The sequence below is a fragment of the Lissotriton vulgaris genome, chromosome 6 (genome assembly GCF_964263255.1).
Source record: "Lissotriton vulgaris chromosome 6, aLisVul1.2, whole genome shotgun sequence".
NCBI classification, from domain to species: Eukaryota; Metazoa; Chordata; class Amphibia; order Caudata; family Salamandridae; genus Lissotriton; species Lissotriton vulgaris.
The window spans coordinates 864,752,398-864,773,447 of record NC_141694.1 but is presented as its reverse complement, the minus strand read 5'-3'; positions in this window follow the sequence as shown (position 1 = coordinate 864,773,447).

Below are 21,050 nucleotides of genomic sequence, written 5' to 3'. Positions count from 1 at the left end.
CACATGACATAGGTGTGCGAGCACACATGTGCATGCACACCGGAATCGGTATTTTACCATGAAGTTTGATTTCATGCTAAAATACCGATTCGTTAAGGTCTTTGGGACTCAGAAGACTCCCCCCTACATAACAAATTACCAGAATCGGTAAAATTACCGATTCGGTATTTTACCGAACAAATAATTTTTCCGATTCTATAAATGTAGATTTACCTACACGTGGCCTTGGATTTAAGCCCCTACATACCGATTTGCCATTTAACGATCGGAAACGGCCAAAAACGGCCGTAACCGGTCGGTAAATGGCCTGAAACGACCACCTACATCTGGCCCTAAGTGTGCATGCATTTGATTTCAAACAAAGTTTTAAAACATTTTATGTAAAACAATAATACACCTAGTGCCAGATGTAGGTAAATCACATTTACCGATTTTGAAATACCGAATATTACCGAATTTTACCGATTCGGTATTTCAAAATCGGTAAATGGGATGTAAGTACCAACATCTGATTTATTACCGATTCCTTAAAAATTCGGTATTTACCGATTCGGTAAATACCGAATCGGTATTTGCTATTGAATCCTATGGGCCTTGAAGCCCATAGGATTCAATTCAAATACCGATTCAGTATTTACCGAATCGGTAAATACCGAATTTGTCAAGGGTGCAGGGGGTATCACTTTGACACCATCTAGCACCCCCAAAACGGGCATGTGTGCAATGTGGCACACAGACATGCCCTAAGGACACGTCTGTCTGTCACATGGCATATGTGTACATGCACAGATGTGCATGTACACAGGAATCGGTATTTCACCATGGATTTGTATTCCATGGTAAAATACCGATTCTGAAAGCCATGTGCCAATGGAAAATTGGCTACCCACATTTCAATCTTGCATTTTCGGTAAAATTACTGAATCGGTAAAATTACCGATTCGATAAAATTACCGAAAACGCAACATTTAAGGGCAAATTAATTAATTTTACACATGGGGGTGTATTTACAAGGGCCTTACACTACAAGGAAAATGACTTCAAATGACCAGACACACAGACGTATTTACAAGGCCCTTGAACCCGGGGGAAGTGACTTGAAATTGCTAAGCACACATAGGAGAGTATCTACAATGCCCGTGCAACACTTATGCATCATTTTTTACATGTACACCGTAACATTAACAACACAATTACATCATATATCTGTTCCGCAAAAGCGACACATTGCAGGAGTCACATCATTTTACCATCAAAAACAATTTCACCAATTCTGTAAATGTAGATTTACCTACATGTGACCCTGGATTTAGGCGCCTACATACCTTTTCGCCATTTACTTTTTGCCTTTTGGTGACTCTTCCATTCTGAACATTGTCCCACAATCCGTTTGACCTGAAACGATTACACAAATAAAACATTTGTGACTTTGAAATTTCCGGAGAAGTATAATTCACCAATACCTTAAGAAAAATGGAAGTGGTGAAAAAAGCCAAGCTTGACGTTACGGCAGCAACGAGGTAGCTAGGCTCCGCCACCCCCCCACTGCTCCAAGCATGTCTGTCCCACCGCCCGCCACGCCCATTAACGGTAACATGAAATAGATACAAATCAGCAGATACCTACCCCCATTCCGGAAACTCCCGAAGTGCAACAGGGCCACGGTTACGCCCATCCGGAAGATGAGGCCTCGACACATGCAGGGCAGCCGTGGGGTGGATGGCCCGAAATGTACTGGTCTCCCGATTCCCTTCTTCTGCCGCCTTGCAGGCCACGGGGGGATGTCTTGCCTCTGCCTCCGACCCCCCCCCCTCTTATCGCCTGGTCCGGACATCACAAATATCAACGCCAGGTGTCGGCGTGGGGTGCGCTGGGAGGGAGAGGCGGCGCGAACGAGCCGCTCCTACCCCCCAGGTGGGGGCCCCTCAGCTGCACCCCCAATGCTCCACTCACCCAACAAAAGGGTCGTCGCATAAGGTGGACCAGGAGAGGAGCCGATGCCGACGGTATCTTCTTCTTTTTTCAATAATGGCTGGGACCACACTGTGGGGGGATGCCTTGCACATGCCACCGACCCCCCCCCCTCGTATCTCCTGGTCGGCCCCGGCTTGATATGAGCTCCCCGTTCAGTCCTGAAGCGGCGCCCTGCAGGCCACGGGGGGGGATGTCTTGCTTCTGCCTCCGACCCCCCCCTCTTATCGCCTGGTCCGGACATCACGGATATCAACGCCAGGTGTCGGCGTGGGGTGCGCTGGGAGGGAGAGGCGGCGCGAACGAGCCTCTCCCACCCCCACAGGTGGGGGCCCCTCAGCTGCACCCCCAACGCTCCACTCACCCAACAAAAGGGTTCCTCCACTCTTGCGATGCAGCGGCGCTGCACTCACCCGACAAAAGGTCTCGTCCACTATTGCGAGGCAATGATGCTCCGCTCACCCAGCGAGGGTCTCGTCCACTGTTGCGGTGCAATGATGCTTCTAGTTTCCTGCGTCCAGAAACGTTCTCCTCAACTTTGAAGATTCTATAAGAGCCACGGGGGCCCCCGACCCCCGATGGGGAATGACTGCCATGATCACCCACGGAACGACCACGACGTAGCCGCGGAACGTCGGCGCGCTCATGCCGGCGCCGGCCTCAGTCTTGAAATCACCAAAATCCTGCAAGACTACCAACTTGATCAGTTCCGGTGGGACACCAGTATGACCCGGTAGGAGAGATTGTTGCCTCCCACCCCACTTTGACTGATGGTTCATGTCGGCAGTCCCCTCTGCTACCCTTCAACGAAAACTTTTGGACTGCCGAAAGAGGTCCCGGTCCAACCACGAGTTGGTGGAGACATTTTGACTATACTTGGACCTTCCTGACCTCACCCAAAATGGCGCCGGTACAAATGAAACTCTCAACTCCTTGTTGTGCCCCGATTGCTCAGCCTTGATATCATGAGATATGTATGCAGTTTTTAGCACATGAATTGATATGGGATAAGACTGATTATATGTTCGGACAATGAATTGATCCAGGATGGGTATTGATTATACGTTCGAACAATGAATTGACATGGGACGGGTACTGATTACACGTTCGAACAATGAATTGATATTAACTTCTAATGCATCATTGATTACTGTATTTATTATTGAAGGTTCGAATTGTCGACACTTTTGGTACTTGCTCACAATGAATTATCGATATGATTTTGTTGCACTTGTCGCACTTTTTACTATGAAATCAACGACCACTTACTCTGTTATGTTTTCCACAAATAAATACCCCCCCCCATTTTCAGTTCCAGCCTGCTCCGTGGCCGGCCCACGGGGTTGTAAACCCTTATTTGGGCACCAGCACTTTTATTAAAGGTTTTTGAAAAAGCAAACGTAGTTGTAACGCGTATATTGGTAAGTTTCGAAGAAATGGCCACTGTTTCCGATTTTTTTTTTTTTTTTTTTTTTAAAGCAGGTGAAATGAAGCAGCTCAATTAGTTAAGGGTTAAAAAGTATAGTACGCAGAAACATTGAAAATATGAATGGTCCAGGTTTGTTGTGTGTTTTTCATTTTTCTACAGCATAAAGCAATCGATAAAGATCCTGGTATTTAGCCTCTACTTTATATGCTACCTGTATCAGGGAAGTTGTTTTAAATGCCCCTAAGCCACCCCGAACGAATGTCACCTGGCCCCCCTAGTACGAACGAAAATGACCCCGTACCACTGTAGGTTATCTCTCTTCCTCAAAAATGACAAAAATTACTTTCTAGAACGTTTTGGACATTGATGATTTTCATATGATCTATTTATTAAAGTAATACTCATCTCTCCGCATGAAATTAATTTTCCACATGCTACACAAGTCAATCTCATCTGCCTAAAGTTCTTTTACAGATTTGGGACCGTTTCCCTTGCCTCTGACTCACTTATTGCTAAGTCATTGGTGGATGTTTTTGCCGGTCGGGGATTATCCACCAAATCTCGAAGTTGTGCTTTAGAATAATTAAGAGAGTGCCACCTCTCCATGTGCCGATGCATGGTATGATTACCATAGCTATATTTTTTTTCGGTCCCTCTCAAGAGTTTTTTTTTTGCAGATGAGGCAGGTAACGAACCTGGCATTAACTTTCTTTTCATGAGAAGGAAAAGAAAAAAATTGCTAGATAAAATTCACTTTCACATGGGACGTTCTTGGCATTTCTTTCAGAAACTTTTACATCACTGTGTAATTTCTTTGTCTATCCTGGTTAAAGCAATGTCATGTAAATAGTTGTTTAAAAAGTTTTTTTTAACTTGTTTACTTTGTTGGAGCGTTGTATATATTTATAAGTTATTAAAGTGTTATAATCCTACAACTTTGTTGGAGTGCTATATATTTTTAATGTGACACATAATTGTGAAGACTTTGATGTACAAAAAGGCATCCCTGGAATCTTCCGCTTCAGGCTCGGACCCACACACCCTCACAGTGAGAATCCCCTCCCCAAGCACAATACAGGATGGTTATCAGATAGTAGGAACGCGTGTGGTGTGACGGATCTCATCGGGTGGGGGCCTTGATCTACTGTAACTCCTTTGAAGAGGGGTGATTCTCTACAGCTGGGGCCATAAACTACATCTGCAGGGCTAGGTGATAGCCTGGGACCGGCCTGGACAATCGGACACAGAGGAAGAGGAGTGTCAGAGGGTGCGGTAGTGAATAGGGTGAAAGGGAGGTGTCGGGCGGGCACAGGGTGTGATTCTCAGGGAAGAGAAGCGCAAATGGGGGGAGGTTTATGGCCCATGCATGAGAGAGAGAGCGGGGGTGACCAGTGCGTGGGGGAGATGCTTGCGAGGGTGGGGAGCCATGCTGAGGATCGGCGGCGTTCAGAGAGTGGGTCTGGTCAAGGCATCTAAAATGGCTGCCGTGCTCAACAAGTGTGGCATTGCAAAAAAGGCAAGATGGCGCAGACAATGTTTATCAATAAGGATTAATTTATAACAAATATTTTTAACAAAATATTTACTCGCAGTGACAAAATGGCGGTCAACAGCTCCTGATTTCCATCGAATCGAACGTTAACAGACGTCACGCAGCAAAAAAAAAAAAAACGCTCACGCACAGCCGCTGGAAGACATGTATCAACATATATGAGCCTCCTCAGCCACCCTCAGAAAACATAAGGGGTCAGGATACGTCTCCCATACCCCCTTATACCTAGTAATTTAATTAAATCGAAACACAAAATGGCGAATTCACGTTTCGCTACCAGTTTGCGACCCGGTTCGCGAACCGAGAAGCGCTTCTACCGCGAAAAATCAAATTTTTATTATTTGCCCCACGGGACCCTTTAACTCCTTCGACGCTCATGACGAGCTCAGCTCGTCATGCAGTACACCTCTCGTACACTCATGACGTCATGAAACATGGAGTAAATGAAAAGTCAGCACAGGGGGGGAATTGCCTTAGCAGCCATGGAGTTAATAACCCCAACATCATTCCTAGGGGGTCAAGAAGGATCTACCTTGCCCCCTTTCATTAAATTCCCCCTTCGTTTTTCTCCTCCTCTTGTCTCTCGATCCTACCGAGAGACAAGATGGGGGCTGCAACGGACTGTTTAGAATGTTGACAGACACCGGAGAGCCAATCAGCTTCGCTACGCAAAGCTCCGTTACGCGAAAAGTACGCGATCTGGTGCGCTATCTAGGATGCTGTCACAGATATATCTGTTTTTTTAAACGTTAATTTCTCAAAATCCACTGGAGCACATATATTGAGACCCAGCAAAGGCACATCGGGCTAACAGTCCCTATAATTTTGCCAAGTTTTGTGTAAATCCATTCAGCCGTTCGAGCTAAATGTGAGGCCAAAGGCCCTATAGAAAAATGAATGGGAAAAACGCGTTTTGGGACCCCCTTTTTTGTCGGCCCCCCCCTAGACGGAACCCCCCCAAATTTTCAGGGGCTGCTCAGAAACAAAATGTGCCATTTTCCTGAAAATTTCAGCCGATTCCGTCCACAAACGCCAAAGTTATTAGACATAGAATTTTCAAAAGTTCCATAGAGAAAAAATCCTAACTATATATACCTACTGGCGACCGCCAGTAGGTATATATATATATATATATATATATATATATATATATATATATATATATATATATATATATATATATATATATATATATATATATATATATATATATATATATATATATATATATATTCACTGAAAAAACCATAGGTTATAGACCATATATAGTTAGGGATTAGCATTTAAAAAACCTTATTTTATTTGCACAAAACCATTGAAATTCCATATATAGTTAGTTGCACTAACTATATATCGCGGACCCGCAATCCACTGCTAATGATGTCACATATTACATCATTCATGACATGGTCAGTGACATCACTGATGACATCACTGATGACATCTCAAATGACATCACTGATGACATCACTGACATCTCATTTGACATTACTGATTACATCACTGATGATATCATTTATGTGATAATACATCTTCAGACTCTAATATAACCTTTGATACACTCAGTGTAAACAGGCACTCACAGACTGTCACACATCCATGGAGTTACTCACACACCTATTCAGTCATGCAAAGAATCAATCACATCTCCATTTCCTTAACTATACAGTTATACACACCTTACTTATTCAAACATATACTAACACATATTTACTCTCTTATACAATCCTTGATACAAGTTCACAATGATTCATACAGCCACTCTCACATTCACTGACTTTTATGTTCAGTTATTTATATATGTCAACTCTCACATGGAGTGTGCTTTACATATGTACTTACTTTGACATGTAGAACTGAGATATCCATTCACTCACCAATATACTCATGCACACAGTCAACTGTCCATACAGCTGTTTCTACATGCACTTTTGAACCCATACACCTAGGGAATCAACCGCTCACACATCTATGCACAGAGTTATACACCTCCCAGCCACCCACACACACACTCAGTCTCCCATACAAATACTTGGGCAACCATTCAATAACCCATATAGTTACTGATATAGCTACTGATTTAAACATGCAGCAGTTTACAGAAGAACATAAATATTGATTGCCAAATTAAGACACTTTAATCACTAACCCATGCACTCAGTGAGACACATTTAATCATTCTCTCATACAGTCAGTCATGCACCTACTAAATCCTTCATCCAGACACTTATACATCCACTCATTCTTCAATATGTAAGACATATTTTAACTTTACAGAAACATACAGTCACTGGGTGTTGTCATCAGTGATGTCATCAGTGATGTCATTTGAGATGTCATCAGTGATGTCATCAGTGATGTCACTGACCATGTCATGAATGATGTAATATGTGACATCATTAGCAGTGGATTGCGGGTCCGCGATATATAGTTAGTGCAACTAACTATATATGGAATTTCAATGGTTTTGTGCAAATAAAATAAGGTTTTTTAAATGCTAATCCCTAACTATATATGGTCTATAACCTATGGTTTTTTCAGTGAATTTTCAAGGTTTTGTAAATGCAAATTCCTAACTATATATGGTCTATAACCTATGGTTTTTTCTGTGAATTTCATTGGTTTTTTAAAAGCTAATATCTATAGCTGTAAAATATATTCTTTATTAAGTGACGTATCACGTAGCCCGTGAGACGCCTCATGATGCATCGCATAACCGTGACGTATCGTCTCTGCAGCGCAAACCAAACCCAAAACGTAAGCGCGCCAGAACACGCTTAAAGATATATATATATTTTTTAACCTTAATTAGACAAAATCCACACGTGCACATATCACAAACGTTCAAAAAACACAATATGTCGGACTCCCGTTACGCTGCCGGTTAGCTGCCCGGTTAACGTACCAGGAAGCACCTTTACCGCGAAAATCGCAAATTTTTTTTTTTCACCCCCCAGGGAACTTTAATAGCCCCCTCATCAATCCTAGGGGTTCAGGAGGGGTCTGCCTTACCCCTTTCATTCATTTACACCTTTTTTTTTTCCACCTCTTGTCTCTCGATCCCACAGAGAGACAAGATGGCGGCCGCTCCAGACTGTTTACAATGATAACAGCCAATCAGCTTCTCCTCAGACTCCCGTTACACTGCCGATTAGCTTCCCGGTAGCTGCCCAGTTAGCTGCCCAGTTCGCGTACCAAGACGCGTCTCTACAGCGAAAAAATCGGATTTTTTTTTTTTTTTTTTTTTGGCCCCACGTGGTTTTATAATATCCCCCTCATAAATCCTAGGGGGTCAGAAGGGGTCTACCTTGCCCTCTTTCCTTCATTTCCCCCTTTGTTTTGGCCTCCTCTTGTCTCTCGATCCTACCGAGAGACAAGATGGCGGCCGCTCCGGACTGTTTACAATATTGACAGCCAATCAGCTACTCCTCAGACTCCCGTTACACTGCCGGTTAGCTTCCCGGTTAGCTGCCCGGTTAGCTGCCCGGTTCGCGTACCAAGACGCGTCTCTACGGCGAAAAAATCGGATTTTTTTTTTTGGGTTACACTGCCGGTTAGCTTCCCGGTTAGCTGCCCGGTTAGCTGCCCGGTTCGCGAACCAAGACGCGTCTCTACGGCGAAAAAATCGGATTTTTTTTTTTTTGGGTTACACTGACGGTTAGCTTCCCGGTTAGCTGCCCGGTTAGCTGCCCGGTTCGCGAACCAAGACGCGTCTCTACGGCGAAAAAATCGGATTTTTTTTTTTTTTTTTTTGGGCCCGGCGTGGCTCTATAATATCCCCCTCATCAATACCAGGGGGTCAGGAGGGGTCTACCTTGCCCCCTTTCCTTCATTTCCCCCTTTGTTTTGGCCTCCTCTTGTCTCTCGATCCTACCGAGAGACAAGATGGCGGCCGCACCGGACTGTTTAGAATGTTGACAGACACCGGAGAGCCAATCAGCTTCGCTTTGCAAAGTTCCGATACGCGAAAAGTTCGCTAACCGGATCGCTGCCCGGAGCGCTGTTACAGATATATATCTTGATTTAAACGTTAATTTCTCAAAATCCACTGAAGCACATATATTGAGACCTAGCAAAGGCACATCGGGCTAACAGTCCCTACAATTTTGCCAAGTTTCGTGAAAATCCATTCAGCCGTTCGGGCTAAAAGTGAGTCCAACCGCCCTATGGAAATTAACATGGGAAAAACGCGTTTTGGGACCCCCCTTTTTTCTCGGCCCCCCCTTGACGAACCCCCCCCAAATTTTCAGGAGCTGCTCAGAAACAAAATGTGCCATTTTCCTGAAAATTTCAGCCGATTCCGTCCACAAACGCCAAAGTTATTAGACATAGAATTTTCAAAAGTCCCATAGGAAAAAAATCCTAACTATATATACCTACTGGCTATCGCCAGTAGGTAATATATATATATATATATATATATATATATATATATATGAAGCAAGCAGTCCAAGTTCCAAACAGTGCAGGAACCAACGGTCGAGACCTCACGACACCTCACAGCCAGCAAATCAATATAGCCTCAAAGAAGTAAATCCACAATGGATAACAGGGAAAACGTATTTTTAATAGGGATGACGCGTTTCACTCTACGAGAGAGCTTGATCACATATATATATATATATATATATATATATATATATATATATATATATATATATATATATATATATATATATATATATCTGACAAAAACATAGGTTTCAGGCCTTATATAGTTAGGAATTAGCATTTGAAAAACCATTGAAATTGCTCCTATATATTTAGTTGTACTAACTATATTTGGCGCACCCGCAATCCACTGCTGATGATGTCACATATTAAATCATTCATGACATGGTCAGTGACATCACTGATGACATCTCAAATTACATCAATGATGACATCACTGATGACATCATCCAGTGAATGTGGTTTGCTTCGTATTTAAATATGCATTATATATATAGCAATTTGCATTGAAGTATGAGTGGATATATAAAAATAAATATTTGGATGGAGGACTTTAACAATTTATAGTGTCTCACTAAATATAGTGGATAGTGACTAAACTGTGTGAATATCTGTATCACTTTGTCAGTTATTGTGTAAACTGGTTCTCCAGTTGGTTACCTGCTATGTGAAAGTCTATATTAGTTATTGATTAGTTAACTGAGTATTTGTATGGGAGAGTGAATGTGTGTGTGGTTCGGTGGAGGGTGTGTGACTGCCCAAAGATGTGTGAATAGTTGATTCAGTAGATAAACTAGAAAAATAAAAGGCAGTGTATGTGTCAATTGTTGTATATAAATAAGTATACATAAGACTCAATGATTGTGTGTGTGACTGTAATAATGATTTTATTCTACACTAAATTTTACTTACTATCTAAATAAATAGATGAAGTGGTGTTTGTATAAGTGTGTAGCTATGTAAGTATGATCCATTGTTTGCATAAGTGAGTAGGATAACTTCATATGTGAATAGGTTGTGTTTTGGTGTGTAATGTCGATATAGGTGTATAAGTATTTTTGATAGTTTTCTATTGATCATTGACAGCATGTATGAGTGAATCTACAGGTAAGTGATTAGATGTGTGTATATATCTAGGAATCAATGAATGGGTTTTTAGATACTTGTATTGCTGTGTCAATGGATTCAAATATGATACTCTGAATTTTACAAAGAGTGATGAAAGAGTTTACTAGTGTATGAAAAGGTGTATGTGATTGTCACGTGGATGATGTCATCAGTGATGTCATCATTGATGTCATTTGAGATGTTATCAGTGATGTCACTGACCATGTCAGGAATGATGTAATATGTGACATCATCAGCAGTGGATTGCGGGTGCGCGAAATATAGTTAGTAAAACTAACTTTATAGGAGCAATTTCAATGGTTTTTTATATGCTAATTCCTAACTATATAAGGCCTGAAAGCTATGGTTTTTTCAGGGAATTTCAAAGGTTTTTTAAATGCTAACTCCTAACTATATATGACCTGAAACCTATGGTTTTTTAAGTGAATTTGCAAAACATTTTAAATGCTAATTCCTAACTATATATGACCTGAAACCTATGTTTTTTTAAGTGAATTTGCAAGGTTTTTTAAATGCTAATTCTATTAGCGGATAACGTTTAAATATGTTAATATCCTTCTGGGACCACTTTTTAAATGCTAATTCCTAACTATGTCAGGCGTGAAACCTATATTTTTTTTTCAATAAATTTCAAAGGTTTTTATAAATGCGAATCTATTAGCGGATAACGTTTAAATATGTAAATATCCTTCTGGGACCACCTGAGCAGCCCTAGGGGGTCAGGGTGTTTTTACCCTGCCCCCTTTTTGCGTTCTACACGTTTGTTTTTCTGCTTCTTTTGTGCCTCGGTCTACCTAGCACAAGATGAATGCCAACACTTCCTGGTTAGAAGTGTTGACAGCCAATGAGGATGCTGCTTTCCTGTGAAAGGCATGCTGATTGGCTGCCACTGTCTGTCAACACTCCAAACCAGGAAGTGTTGGCAGCCATCTTGTGACGCGATAGAACCAAGGCACAAGAAAGCAGTGAAAAAAAGGTGCAAAACACGCAAAGGGGGCAGGGTAGAAGCACCCTGACCCCCCTAGGCCTGCACAGGGGGTCCCACAAGGACACCCCAGGTCCCCCCCCCCCCCAATTTTTTTGAAAAATGATTTTTTTTTTAAATCGTGGGGTGCGTGTACCCCGCGATTTAAAAAAAAAACATTTTGTTGGGCCTTGGGGGTCCTTGTGGGACCCCCTAAGCAGGCTTAGGGGGTCAGGGTACTTCTACCCTGCCCCCTTTTTCAGTTCTACACGTTTATTTTTCTGATTCCTGTGCCTCAGTCTACCGAGGCACAAGATGGCTGCCAACAATTTCTGTTTTGGAGTGTTGACAGACATTGGCAGCCAATCAGCATGCAGCTCGCGCACGCTAAGGTCCGCGCACGTGCAAAGACAGTGCAAGGACGGTGCGCGCACGGGCGCGCACCGTGTCCCGCACGGGCGCGCACCGTGTCCCGCCTATAGATATATAATTTGAAAAAAGTCGATTTTCTCAACAATTACTGAAGGGATTTTCACCAAATATACAAAAGTCACTTCTGCATACCAGGCTCTACCATTTTGCCAAGTTTGCAGTAATTCCATTCAGCCGTTCTGGCTGTAGCTGTGTCAAAAGGTCCTATGGAAAATTGCAATTTCACATTCAATTTTCTCATAAACTACTGGAGGGATTTACACCAAACATACAATAGGCACTGCTCCATACCAGTCCCTACCATTGTGCAAAATCTGGTGTAATTCCGTTCAGCCGTTCGAGCTGTAGCCTTGTCAGAATGTCCCTATGGAAATTAACATGGTGAAAACACGTTTTGGGACCCCCTTCTTTCTCGGCCCCCGCTTGACGAATCCCCCCGAAACTTTCAGGAAAGGAGCGGAGCCCAGCGAGGCAAATTTAAGGAAAATTACAGGCAGATTCCTTCAATCGGCGCCAAAGTTATTCCCAGTAGAATGTTCGGCATTTCCTATGGTAACTAGGTCCTAACTATATATACCTACTGGCTATCGCCAGTAGGTAATATATATATATATATATATGTATATATATATATATATATATATATATATATATATATATATATATATATATATATATATATATACATTTTTTTCAAGGGTAATGTACGGTTTATTAGGATAATAGGACAAAAAAGGATTAGCCTAGGCGACTGAAACTGCAGTCAATCAGATTTCAGCTGGACTGAACTGCATCAGTGAAAAATGTACCTGCTTCTTCATTTCTGAGAGAGAAACTGAAAGCCACTATTTAATTTTTCTGTAGAATGAAACTGGGACCTTTCACAACATTTACCAACTGGGTAGAGTAAGGAAAGGACTAATTTATTTTTGAGAAACATAAAGCTGGCACTTGAGGAATACATTTTAGATTTTTTCCAAGATAGAACGGGCATCATTCAAACATCACTCAACATCTAGGTTCAGAAAAAAACAGGTGAATACTTATGAATGTTTACCTCTATTTCTAAAATAGAGAAACTGAAAGCCATTTTTCCATTTATTTGTTGAAAGAAACTGGGGCCTTCCACAGTTTTTACCAACTGAGGAGAATTTGGAGAGGACTGATTTACATTTGAGAACCAAAAGCTGGCACTTAAGGAAGACACTTTTGTTTTCTCCAAAAATAGAAAGGACATCATCAAAACATAACTCAACATTTAAGTTCGGCAAAAACAGGTGAAGTCTTTAAAATGTTTGTTTTGGAGTATTGAACTTGAAGCTTAAAATGTTATTGAGGAACTGGTGGTAACAAGTTATGGGTTAATTAATATAACAATATTTTTTTTATTACACAGCAGATGTCAAATTGATAGTAAGTGTAAGACATTGAATTATTAATTGGAAAGGGTAACAACCATCCTCAAGGATTATTCACTAATCTGGTCTGGGTGAATTCCTAATGTCACTAAATTAACTTGGACTTGAACCCCTGCTCTCTATGGCACAATAAGACAGGTTTAACTTAAGACAGTGTGTAAAGAATGTGTGTCTTACCAAAACTGCAATAAAGTCAAACACCAAACAAAAAAGTCCCAAAACTGAATTAGAACGATAGAACATATTTAATAAAAAAAAATAATACAAAATTCACAAATATCCACCAAGGGGAACTCCAGACAGAATTTTTGAAGTTTAAATTGAAAGTGGGGCCAAAAAGTGCTAAATAGCAATCCAGGTCAACTGGCCACGGTAGACAGTGACCTAGAAACAATTTCAGGTGACTGCAATAGAGTGCCAGGTCAGGTACAGCAGTCAGGTACGTCCCAGTTCGAGGTTTTACTTAGGGACTTAATCTCAAAAACGGGAGTCAAAATCCTTCAGTGGGACAATGCAGCAATCTCTGCCCAAGGAGGCCTCTACTATATTGAATAGTCTATGATGAGGTTCTGGTGAATCTATTAGTAAGTTCTCCCACTAGTGTATTACTATTGGCATCTTTGTGCCAGTCAATATTTCTATGTATGGTCTTTGTGGCTTATTTATGAGAGTCTGGACTCACTTTTGCGCTACATAAAGTGGTACACGCTGGGCTCCCATTCTGATTTGTGAAGCTAAACAAAGCCATCCTGTATGGATTGGGTGCCTCATTAATCTTGAATAATCAATGCAGCGCAAATCGCTGCACTGCCTTACCCTGCACCTGGGAGGCGTTCCATGGGCATTGGTGTGGTTTTCCAACACAACACCCATGGATTATGTTGCTGGCCCTATTTTCAAAATCTTGTAAACCTGGGGAATCACCAAATCCATGCGCCTCCCAAGGTGAGACGTAGTATTCTGCAGCATACATAGAAAGAGGAAAATGCCTCTTAGGATTGTTTTTTGTGCAGAAAGGTGTCCCTTCCTGCACAGTCCTGCATGCAACGGAGGAACCCTTGCATCATGACGTAAGAATCCCTATCTTGGCGCTAGGCTGAAAAAACTGCACTAGTGCAGGGATAAACTACAGGGATGGATCATATTGCATAAATATGGTGCATTCCTGCCCTTTCACATTGGTGTATGGTAGTACAGCAAGGTGCCTTGCTCCACTGTTCTACGCCAAAATCCCATAAATTAGGGCATTAGTCTCTTTTTTAGAGCTCGGAAACCTTCAGTGGGGCAAGTCTGATGAGGGCTCCACAAGGCTGGATACCGTCTTGTTGAATTCCCCCAAAAGCATATTTTACATCCAATCAGCGCTGAGGTGGGGAGGAGCCAACTTACTCTCCCGGCTAATTAATGATTATCAAGGCGTGGGCATGCAGGTATCAAGCACCGCCACATGTTAGTAGGATACTGCATTGCTAAAACCATCTCTACACCAAAACACGAGCACAAAATAACTTTCTTTTTTAAAACTGGCCAAATAAATTTGACTGAACTTTCATTTTATGACACTCGACCCAATTTAATTTGCGTCACACTCTGTGATACTTGCACTGTATTGGTTGGGGGAACCAATCAGTGGCGAGTTGTGGAGGAGGCAGCTTGCTTCCGCAGCTCCTCCAAGATTATCATAGCATGGTTGTGCAGCAATGCATGCTGAGGGTGCACCAATGACATGTCAAAGGTGCACCAATGGCAAGCCCGTCTGTGCACGGACAACTGGGGCCCGGGGCCAGCCACAAGTCCCAAAAACTAGCCTACTCCTTCAGCAACCTCAGAGATCTTTGCTCAGTAAGCCACCAACTAGACACCTGCCTCCTTCCAAAAATGTATAAACTAGGCATTCTAAAAAAGAACTCTTCCAACACCATATTGCCAAAATGAACCTCATTAATCATTACCCTCTCTGACAGCGAATCCGAAATTAACTCCTGTCTCCATCAAACGAAATGCCAATCACTTCACATACACTTACCTTAACCCCCGCTCACTGGTCTTGCACCAACTCAAGATTTTCCATCTGCTCAACTCTGAATACCCAGACATATATTAGTCATGACCGAAACGTGGTTAACTGATGAATACATGCCATATATCCTAGCAGCTCTCCCGAAAACTATTCATACTCCACACCATCAGACCCAAAGGCAAAAAAGGAGTGTTCACAGCTGCTGTGAAGAAGCATCTTATTTTCACCAAACATAGCTCCTTAATGATACCTATAGTTGACAACATTTTAATTAAACTAGACTCATCAACCTCCTGATATGAACCCTTCCATAGAGAACCCTGGGTCACATGCAACAATTCCCCGAGCTCTTGGCAGACTCCATATCCCCAATAGTTATTGGCCACACTAAAATTCTTTGTATCAGAGATCTAAACTATTGGGCTAATGAGGTCACCGGCGGTCCACAGTTCTGACTGTCATAGTAAGCAGCCTTAACTTCATCGAACACATGTTTGTACCTACACATGTCAAAGTTCACACATTACACCAGGTCTGGACAACAAGTCTAGCCCTATCCAATCTCTCTATCTCTGTGCATGGTCGGACCATCACCTAATTAAATTTACTCTAACTGACCTGACCCTACTGAAACCTGCCCATATCTTGGGCAATTCTCACCAGGAATTGGAACCATGTGGCTCTCTGGCACTCTCTTTACCCACCCCTAGAAAGAGCCTGGATAAAAAGGAAGAAGCAATATCAAACTGGTTAATTGAAGCCATCAACACTCATGCTCCTCTTTGCAAAACCAAATAAACCTGATACCATGAGGCATCAAAATGGTATTCAGAAGAGTGAAAGACAGAAAAGCTTGCACTCCACCATGCAGAATTCAAATGGCGGAGCACCTATGTGCCTAAAATGAAAACAAGGAAATCTTCAGCCTACACTTTAAAAATAATCAATCATGCAAGCTAAATTGACCTTTTTCTCAAACAAAATTCTAAACTCTGTAAATAAAACAAAGACCATTTTAGAAATTGTCACATAAAATGTTGGCAATGCTCTAAACTCATTTTTCATGAATACATTAAGGTGATAGAAGATAGTACCCCCCCCCCGACTCACTAGAATTTATACAACACTTCCCAGCTTTCAGCAAATATCATCTTATGGATTTGTTGGTCAAAGTAAAGTCTGGATCCCTGAAAGACACTTGTCCACCTCAAACCCTAAAAACAGTATTATCTTTCTTCCCTGACCTGGCTATCTCCTTTCTCAATCTATCCCTGAGTCAGGGCAGTGTTTCCCACTCCAAAAAAAGCACAGAGAGGACCCCTTGTTCTGACAAAACTACTGACCCATCTCATTACTACCTTACCTAGCAAATTTACTAAAAGCTTACGCCGCCCAGGACTCTAATTTTCTCAAACCTCACCAGGCAGGCTTCCAACCCACCCACTAACCAGAAACATTCATCCTATCTGTAGTAGATAACATGAGGGAAGAAGCAGATAAAGGCATCACTCAGGCACTGGTCCTCCTAGATCTATCAGAGGTCTCTTTCACATGATCAAACATGCTCTTCTAATTTACCATGTGGAGGCAGCGCACCTGCAGGGTACTGCTCTGGATCTAATCCTTCCTCAAGAGGGGGCTCCCAATTGGTCCATCTTTTGCCCTTCAGCTCATCTAAGGTCCATCTAAACTATAGAGTACCTCAGGGATCATCTTTATGCCCCATCTCTTTAATTTGTACATCCACCTCAGCTTTTCACCATCAACCACAACTTAGAATCCAAGGAAGTCTTTTATAACACAATGGGGCATATGTACAAGGAGTTAATGCCCCAGTAGCGTCAATTTTGTGACATTACAGTAACTTTTTTGTATTGCTGTATTTACAAGTTGCAGTTAACTGCATTTAGCAGCAGTTTTCTGGCGTAAACATGAATTTTTTGGATCGCCAATTCTGTTAGCAGGACTTAACGAAGATGAGATTCAAGGTAGGCATTCCAGTGCAAAAACTGCTACTAACCCCACTTCGCGATATTTACAAGGAATTCCTTGTATGGTGCAAAACCAAAAAAAAACTGCCTCTAACTCCAGTTAGAGCCAGTTTTTTAAGACCAGAAAATAGCTGGTCTTAAAAATGGTGCAAACACTTGGGGCCTCATTTCAGAAGGTTTTTGTGCTGGACAGCGCTGCAATGACAAAACTAAAGGGCAGGAATTCCACCATCAACAAGAGAGGGCGAATTCCTGGGCCTCATTCATGAAAAGTGTTGCATCGCTGCAACAAAACAGCGTCGCAACACTTTTCACTTTGGCGTTCTTGTGACACCATGGATGTGCTGTATTTACTGTACAGCGCTCCATGTCGCAATTAAAAACATATAAGTCTGGAATCTTGACGTATCTGTCAGCACAAAAGTCACGCATTGCTGCAGTTGTGTCACACGCATAATGCAACTTCAGTAATGCATGGGGTCAGCCTATCCCTGTGGCACTGTGTCACCCTTATGCCTGCCATGAGTCAGGCATAAGGTAACGACGCAGTGGCATCCTACAGTTGTTGCAGTGAAACCTGATGGATTTCACTGAACCACTCCGAGGAGGCTTTGTTGCATGGGAACGCCCATCCAGCATACACCATACCTGATGCAGGTATATGTGGTAGAGGGCTTCCCAAGGTCACACATATGCCTAGATGCATCACTTTGCAAATCCAGTGCTATGTGTGCAAGAATCACACTGCAAGTATGTCAAGAAATTGATGCACAAGCAGGGTAAAACTGTTAGCAGGGGCTCAGGAATAAGCCCCCTATCTTTTGACCCTAAGTTGGCACCCAATGGCTGCCATGCGCCAATGCAGGCACCCCTATGCCATGGGGCAAGGGTGAATGTGTAGTGGAGTTGACTGATGTTGTGGCTCCATCTCTTCTCGAGACATCTGCAGGTGTTGTGGACTAGTGGAGGGCGGAAGTGAACCAGTTGGTCTTCTTGGAGTGTTGTTTTGAGTCTTACTAGAGGGGTGCCTGGTTGTTGGTGTAATTGGAGAGCCATTGGGGAGGTTTCATGCTGCAGTGTTGGTGTCTGTAACCATCAGCAGAGTCGTGGTGCTGAGGGAGTTTACGGGAAGTTCTCTGGTGGCCTTGATCCAGCAGCGACAGGGGGGGCAGCAATGGTGGCGATGGTGTACGGTGGGTGTGGTGAAGGTATGAGGTAAACAATGATGGTCAGCAGAGTCCTGTTGTGTGGCTGTAGTTGAACGTCCTGCTGTTGGAGAAGACAGGCTCGAGCGTGGGTTAGTGAGGTGACTAGCTGCTTGAGTCCAATGTTGGTGAGGTTCCCCAGGAGGGGGTTGGTGTTCTGGTCACTGGGGTTGTCCAGGTGGAATTTGAGGTCTCCGAGTAGGATGTAGTCGGTGGATTGGGAGAGCCTAGGGTATGATGAGGTCTACAATGGTATCAGTGAATGGGGGTTCATGGTCTGCAGATGAGGGTGGTATTTGGGTTGGTCTGGATCTGGAAGTGGAGGTGTTCCATGGTCACCGTCGGGTCATCATCAGAGTACATGGTCAGTGGACATGTACCTTTTTTGAACAATGGCAATACCCCCTCCTGGCCACTTTTGTGGTCCGTGCAGGTGAATTTGTAGCCATCATGGATGGTGATGGTTATGTCCATCCGGAGCAGAGGTTGGTCCAGGTTTCCATGAAGAAGGTGATGTCTGAAGTGTTGGCGTCAAGGAGGTCCCAGATTTCTGTTGTGTGTTTGTGGAGGGACCATGCGTTGAGGAGGATGCAATTGAGCTAGTCGCCTGCACTGTTGGTCTGCTCGGCGGCAGGAGGCGCTGGTGTGCTGATGTGGCAGAAGGTGTATTTGCAGTTTCAACAGGTGCAGGAGAATTCTAAAGTGTTGCTAGATGGCAGACGGTGTGCCATCCAGAATTGATGGTGAGGAGGGTGCTAATGATCTGGTCCTTGGTGCTGGGCATGGTACAGGGGACAGGCTTGACGTTGGTGCATTAGGGGTACACCCGCTGTGCATGCCCACACAGTGGCTGCCATTATGTAGTGCTGCGGGGTGGACTGGACAGTTGGGAAGCATGAAATGTGGGAAAGGACACTGGAGGTGGTGGGGCTGCAGGGGGAGCAGGGGTTGTAAATATATATTTTTTCTAATTCGTACCTCGAGGCCAGGTCCTGTGTCTTCTGAGCTCCTGCTCTCCTGAGTCTGCTTGCAGGAACAGGAGGCAGGCTTCTAGGCTAACTCCCCTAAGCCAATCAAAACAATGTAATGCAGCTTTGTGATTTTTCTTGAGCACCGTGCCAAGGCGTTCAACCAGGGGCTGAAGAAGTAGGCAGGTTCTCCATGCAGGATGTAATGCAGCCTGCTTTGTGAACAGGGATGTGCGCATGACAGCTTTGAATGGCCTGAGAGTGTTGACCAAACAGTCATTGCACACTTGATTGGCCACACCCCTCCGCCCCTGCCCTGCTCTATGAGTAGAGTAGCCCCACCCACCATCCCGCCCGCAAAGTAACCATAGCATGAGTACATCAGAAAGTAATCATCATGTTATGTTACCTCTTCTTGCACTGCTTGAAAGCAGTGAGCCGACGCTCTTCCCCCATAGCGGATGAGCGGCCACTGGGGGTGTGTCTCCCACAGGTGCTAGGCCTGGGCCCAACTCGAGCCCTTGGACTCCTCGACTATGCATCCTACCTTCTCCTCAGCTGGACATTGACACCATGGCGCAATCATCTGCACTCTCTCCACGTCTGTGACTCAGCCAGCAGGAGGCTCAGCAAGTGGGATTTCACAAGCCAAGGTCCGCAGTCACGGCCCAGTCTGCTGGGGAACCTCCCAATGCAAGTGATGCAACAGGGCCACCTTAGGCATCAAGTTGCAGCACTCCCACCACACAAGTTTGGCTTAGATCAGGGGCCTCACCCTCCACACCATCCGGCCAGCACAACATCCTCTGGACTGTGACAAAGAGAGGCGCAGCCCACGATTAGTAATCTCCTCCCTGTACCCCAGTGTAGTGGTGGATCACGATATGCGATGCAGACCTCCCTACGTTGATACGCAGGATCGTCACTACCATTCACAGCTCCAAGGAACACCCGGCGGTCTTCTCACACAGGTCAGCAACGTGTCTCCATGCAACCTTGCAGACTTCACCACCAGGTAAGGTCGATCGCCAAAGCCTTAATGTCTACCACCATGACCCAGCAACTCCACAGCACATTCGCATCTCACTCTTGGTGCCAGACGCAGGACCAGCGAGGCCTCTGGTCCCCAGGGACTGTCCGCGCTTTCAGGATTTTGGATGCCATGGTGTTGCAACGAGTGCGCAATGATAAGTGATGCATCACTGGTTTTGCCCAGCGATGAGCCTCTTTTCATGGTTGTAGCCCTGGGTTACCTCTTCTCCTGGGACTCTGGCTGGCCAACCTGGCTGCTGGGGGGCTTGGGGGGGGGGTTGTTGATCTGTGTTGCATTTGGCCCTGGCTGCTCCAATCTCCATTCCAATGGTTTAGTTTTCTATTTTTCATTGGAGGTGGACTTATAGGTTATTTTGCCTCTAGAGGCAAAAAAGCCACGTTGGGCTGACTAAAATGAGTTTTTGTCCGCTAACCCCATAGTTAACAAGGCGATCTTTTTTGGTGATAGGCTGAATTAGGAAAATTGC